This window comes from Mytilus galloprovincialis, chromosome 1, assembly GCF_965363235.1.
Source record: "Mytilus galloprovincialis chromosome 1, xbMytGall1.hap1.1, whole genome shotgun sequence".
Taxonomy (NCBI): domain Eukaryota; kingdom Metazoa; phylum Mollusca; class Bivalvia; order Mytilida; family Mytilidae; genus Mytilus; species Mytilus galloprovincialis.
Window position 1 is genome coordinate 2,636,595 of NC_134838.1, and position 6,617 is coordinate 2,643,211.

Genomic DNA, 6,617 nt, shown 5'->3' on the forward strand with positions numbered 1-6,617 from the left:
ACATTCGCATACAATTCCATTAAATTAACAACAATGTGTGAACAAAAAAAAACAGACAGTGAAACTGTTTCATCGCATAGTTGTATTAACCGTACATGGATTCTAACAAATTTTAAAGAACTTGTGAGTGGATTTAATATTTCTCTAAAAGTAAAATCTATCAAAGTGAAAATTCGTCTAAATAAATAATCCAAAATGCTTTTCAAATAAAAATGGTAGCTAACGCTGTACATGTATTGCTTTGGAATACCAAACTACATTCCATTACACCAATATATCAACTTCATCTGAATATGGGATATACATTTCAAACTCACGAGTATTCAAGAGCTTGCAGTAACTGTCACATGTTGGACCTTGATTGGGATAACGAAGATTTGATCTGATTTGATTTATATATATAAAAAAAAATCAGTGGGAGCAAAAAGTTTCAGTTTCACAAACGAAAAATGCACTTATGAACAATCTGATAGTAACCAAACTTCACATTTGGGCTATACCTACATGTATCAGCTGCTTATACTTTTTTCAATATGTTATGGTTGCAGATGAATAACAGTGAAATAAGCAGTACCAATTCTCCTGCAAACATTACAAATTCAGAAGAACTGTTACGGACATTGAACGATAAGCTTGCCTTACGATATCTACCGGTGATTATCTACATGTTCGTACTTATATTTACCGGTTTATTTGGGAATGTTCTCGTTATTATTGTGTATGTTCGAAAGAAAACAAAATCTTCACTCGACTTCTTTATTATTAATTTAGCCGCGTTGGATCTATTGACGGTTGTTATCGGTATGCCGACGGAAATTTCCGATCTTCGGTATCCTATTATGTTTAACGCACCTATTGCTTGTAAGGCACTACGAACAGTAGAATCGTTGTCTATAAACAGTTCAATAGTTACGTTAACGGCAGTATTTAGCTATTGATAGACACAACCGGATATGTAGATATGGTAAACAAATGACAATACAAAATACGAAACGAATTTGCATTATAGCTATTGCAGTGGGAATTGTTACTTGTTGACCGGCAGCCATTGTTCTGGGGACGAATACTAAAGATATTGGAATTCCTGGTATTTCGGGGGTGGATTGTTCTACGGACGATTCAATGAAGGGTACAATATATCCCCTTCTTTACTATGGATTATTGTTTCTTTATTGTGTTGTCTGTATTGTATTTTTCACTGTTATTTACACTAAAATCATTCTGTTTATCAGAAACCAAAGGAAGAAAGGAAATATTTCAAAACCTAACTCGTAGAAAATAAATGAACCAAAGTATTCGTCGGGCGAAACATCTTTTACAGATATCGGAAATGATCACGATTGTGACAAGGAAAAACAAAGACATAAAGTTCTAACAGACCGTGGTAATCAAAAGTTAGAAGAGAAGAAATCTACACATACTATTCGTGCTAAAACTACTTTAATGCTAGGGATAGTAACTGTTGTTTTAGTTCTCAGATTTTTTCCTTTTCTTACTGTGATGGTACTTAGAAATATCATCATAAATTTTGAGGATATTTTGTCTGAACCAGCAGACGTATTTTATCAGTTCTGTTTAAAATCCTATTTCATCAATAATTATGTGAATCCTATCATCTATAGTTTTTTTAATGTTCAGTTCAGAAGAGACATTATAAAATTATTTTCAAAAATAACCAGATGTTGTAGAACACAATCTTGATATCCAGCAATAAGTACATTTTTTTTGTACATAGCTCAAAAAGGTACGCTTCGAACTATTTGCCAGTAAGAGAATTACCTGATGTATATAAATTATTTACCTGGAACTAATATCTTACTTCAGTCAAGAAGTTGTGATTATCAGAAAAAAAAATCGGAAGAAGCTGTTTGTGGATTATAAAACTAGATTCATAAAAATGATTATAGAATAGTGATGTGAATGGTATTTAAACTCAAAATAATCAAATGTTTTATAAAAAAAAAAAAAAAGCTTGACAAAAATTTAAATCGGTTTAATTTAATTGAAAAATTTAACAACACTTACCGTTATCGTGATGATATTTTTCTTTAAATAATAAAGAATTTTCTGAATATAATGCCCAAAGGAACCTACTTTAAACAAAAATTGGTTAACGGTAATAACTGTCCTTTCCTAGATTTAGATATGTGGGATTTACACGGGAAACTCCATACTAAAATTTACGACAAAAGGGACGATTTTCGTTCCCTATTGTTAATTATGCCTTTTTGATTGTGATGTTCCTTTGATACTATCTTACGGAGTTAATATTTCGCTAGTTCGCTATGCCCGTGTCTGTTGTGACGCTTTTAGTTTTAACGAACGGAAACTATGAAATACTGGTATATTGTTAAGCCAGGAATTTCGTTACAACAAATTATTTAAAAACTTTACTAAATTCTTACATTGATATAAAGATTTGGTTTTGAAGTTTAGTTGTACCCGTAGAAAACTTATTTCAAACGGGATAGCACATCCTCATTTTTACGGAAATGTTGTTTACCGTGCCAAGATATTAAGAAACAATCCTGGTAAACTTATCGATCCTTTAATTAAACTTATTATATTCTAAAAGGTTATCAATTCAACACTGTAATTAGATCAATGGATATTGTTTTATTGATAATAATATTAATTTTGTTATCCGTAAATTAAAAGCAAACTAAATACTATTGTTATATACATATACACATTCATGGATCTACAATATGTCGGTACATGTATCTTGGCATTGCACAATGTCATGTTTTCTCTGACTGTATATGACGTCTTTACACTAAATCCATTGGATATTGGATGTGTACTAATTGACAATTTAGGCTTAGATGCATGAAAGTTTATTATTACTTGTTAGTTTGAACTAGCTGTCAGTAACTTCGAGTACTCTCAGAACAGTGTCTTTTCGTTGTTGGGATATACAAGTACCCGGTAACGTCCACTCAGTGTTTTTCTATTTGTATCAATCTAATAAGTTGAGACTTTTTCAACTAATTTTTAGATCGTTTTTATGTTGTACTGTTAAACCTGTTGAAGTTTTCTCGTTTGAATTGTTTTACATTGGTCATTTCGGGACCTCTTATAGCTAACTATGCGGTATGGGATTGGCTAATTGTTGACCAAACGGTGACCTATAGTTGTTAAATTCTGTGTCATTTAGTCTCTTGTGGAGAGTTGTTTCAATTTCAATCATACTATATCTTCTTTTTATATCACATAAGTTATATGATCTTTTTTTGATTTTGTAATAACAATGCAAATATTTGTCATTTATCCTCGCCTGGTTGCCTTATTTTTAGCGTACACAAGTTTTTAAAATCCTCGTCCGGTAGGCTTATGTTCAGCGTACAAAGGTATTACAAATCCTCGTCTGGTTGTCGTGTTTAAGCGTACAAAAGTATTAATAAATGCCTTGCTTTGATGTCTTGTAAATTGCGTACATATGTATTAAAAATTAACGTCTGTTTTTTGCGTTTTAGCGTATAAAAGCTTTTAAAATTCTGGTTTGGTTGCCTTCAGTTAAGTGTGATAAAGTTTTCAAAAAACCTTGTCTAGTTGTGGTGGTGTATTAGTGTACACACGTACAAACGTAATACAAAAGACTTGTCTGGTTGCCTTGTGTTTATTGTACAAAAGTATTAAAATTCTCGTTTGATGGTCTCGTGTTTAGCGTACTTGAATATTAAAAACTCTTGGCTGATCGCCGTGAATTAGTGAACAAAAGTTGTTTTTTTAAATCACAACTAAACTGATTTTACAAACATGATAATTTTCTTCAGATTATGTGCTAAAACTTGTAATTTCATTTTGAACAGTCGCTGAGAGGTTTTGATTTGTAATATCATGATGCATATTTATTCTATATCTTATCTTAGCCTTAAATGTATATACAAGCTATGGTCTCTCATAAAAAGTAAAATCACAAAAATACTGAAAAAATCAAAACGGAAAGTCAATAATCAAAAGTCAAAATCAAAAGCTCAATTAAACAAATCAAACGATCGGCCAACAACCGTCATATATATATTCCTGACTTAATACAGGCATTTTTCTTATGTAGAAAATGGTGGATAACATCTGGTTTTATAAACCTGTATACATGTAGATTTGCTCATGCGTTAAAGTGTAAAGTTACGAATGCATTTTTATTCGTTCATTGCTATTTCAGAGTTCAATCTATTTGTGTTATATCTTTGTAACTTCCTTACGGATTTCTATGTTATGGCCCGACCTGTTTGTTAAATTCATAAAACACTTCAAATTTTCTTTGTTTTGTTCATGTGGTTTATCAGGAATCGTTAGCTGATAACACATTTTAAAAACTATAAAGGCGAAATTTTGATTCGATTGCGTTAATCTTTTTTTTTTTTTTTATTAAAAAAAATGTTTATCAAAGATCAAACATGCTACATTAATCTGTACATTACATCTTTTGTTATTAAAACGTCTTCATCCATAGAAAGGTACCTAGTCAATACATGTAGTTGCTAATATAAAGTTTTTAACAAGTGGTGAACACAAAGTATTCTTCAATAAACAGGTTTCTATATAATATGTCAAGCTCTAACCATTCTGCGTTGAAGATGTATTGAATAAGACAGAGACAACCAAATTTGCTATCTTTACAAATTTCTTTAAGAAAAATATCGAGCATCCACAATAAATATCTATATTTGTAATACATTTGTCAAGAATAATATATGAAAAAGAAGACAACACTTTATTTAATACATACGTCCAAAGCTCTTTTCTGGATTTACTTTCATCAGGAACGCTCGTAACCGAATATATGAAAGCCAATTGTAAATTTTAAAAAAAATGATCTCTGAATGTACAAGTCGATATGTTTTGAAGACTGAAATTTATGTGTTGGAGAACATATACAAACACTCCTAAATATTTTGCTGATCAGAAGATAGATAGACGGCGATGTTGACACATAGGTTTCATTTTACGACTTAATCTCTCAAAATTGTTAGCCATGTATATTTACAATCTTACTACGTACAACATGCAATAATGCAGATGTTTTCTACAGAAAGCTCTCAATGATATTTTTTTTAAAAATGTAACCACCAAATCATAAAGAGTTCTAATGTTCATTATCATCTTACATGAAATATATATTAGTTTATATATATAAATAAGTATCACTATTTAATGAGTGTGTATAGACTCACTCACGTGGCAAGATTAAGGGGTCATGATCCGTTCCTGTATTGTACGTCGGATCATATTAGTTTTTTACTTTCCTGCGTTACCGCAGGAAGTTCTGTTGAGACCATCTCATGTCTACCCTGAGTGGCCGGTTCTGAATTGGTACCAGTTCGAGCTTAACTGTTTGTTGATCTAGAAATTGTTAAATTGTTAATCTTTACTCCCCTGAAACCAGGGGGTGATGCGAATAAGACCCGACGTATTTGGGGATCATGGCCCTCGTTCTCTTTAGGATTTAACCTGGAGGAACTTGAGCATCCATTGCTACCAATGGTGCACAGATTTGTCAGTTAAATCAATCATGTCGGCATTCTGTTATCATGTCAGACCTTGTCATTCAAAGTGAACTGTGGCCGTTAATTCCACATAAATTGCTTGTTTGTTATGCTTTGCCTTAAACTTGATTCTTTAATTAAATAAGTATCACTGTAAAGTATTGATTCTAATCCGATTTGGTATGTAGTTCGTCTAGCACAGTCATAGGTTTTCTATGCAATGTTTGTGTACTCTTTTTAACACTACATTATGCTGCTTTCAAAGTTTATGTTTATGTGCTTAACTCTCCAAATATTATATCGCTAAGAACGAATGTCATTAAAAAACTTTGCATGATCATTATATATGATTTGAATTAAGTATTTTCAACCTGAATTGTAAATCTGTTATTCTTTTTTCTCTTCCTTTTGTCGTAGACTTGCTGTCTTATTGACGTATATCAAAGTTTCATATAATTCATATATAACTATAACAGTGACTTTTTGTCAATTTTTCTAAATCAATGAAATGTATATTCTACTTCCTGATATATAAAAAATGTAACCACCAAATCATAAAAAGAGCCTTTCATGAAAATATGCTACTTTACAAGTAACTGTAAGGTTGTGATTCAAAATTCTTTTTTTTTAAGAGATCACCCTCCGATTTGTGATGGAGCTCGTTTAGCAGAGTCATTGGTTTTTTATGCAATTTTTGATGTACTGTCGCCTCTCTTTAACACTATAATATGTTTCATTCAAAGTTTATGTTCATGTCCCATTACTATATTGCTAGGAATAACATTAATATATATGTTGTGTCATGTGTTCTACTGTTTGTCTGTCTGTTTGGTTTTTTTTTCATTTTTTACCAGGCGTTGTCAGTTTATTTTCGATTTATGCGTAATACTGTCCCTCTGTTATCTTTCGTCCCTCTTTTATAAACTTTGCTTAATTATTATATATGATTTGAATTCAGTACATTTAACCTTGATTATAAATCTGTTCTTGATTTTTTTCTCTTCTTTATGTCGTAGACTTGTTGTCTTCTTGACGTATATCAAAGTTTCATATATAACTGTAACAGTTACTTTTCGTCAATTTTTCTAAATCAATAAAATGTATATTTAGATATTTACTTCCTGATAA

At 31.2% G+C, this 6,617-nt stretch overlaps 1 pseudogene; it reads left to right on the forward strand.

Moving 5' to 3' along the window:
- The first annotated feature begins 548 nt into the window (after positions 1-548).
- On the forward strand, positions 549-1,275 carry LOC143061648 (neuromedin-B receptor-like; annotated as a pseudogene).
- Positions 1,276-6,617: the final 5,342 nt, after the last annotated feature.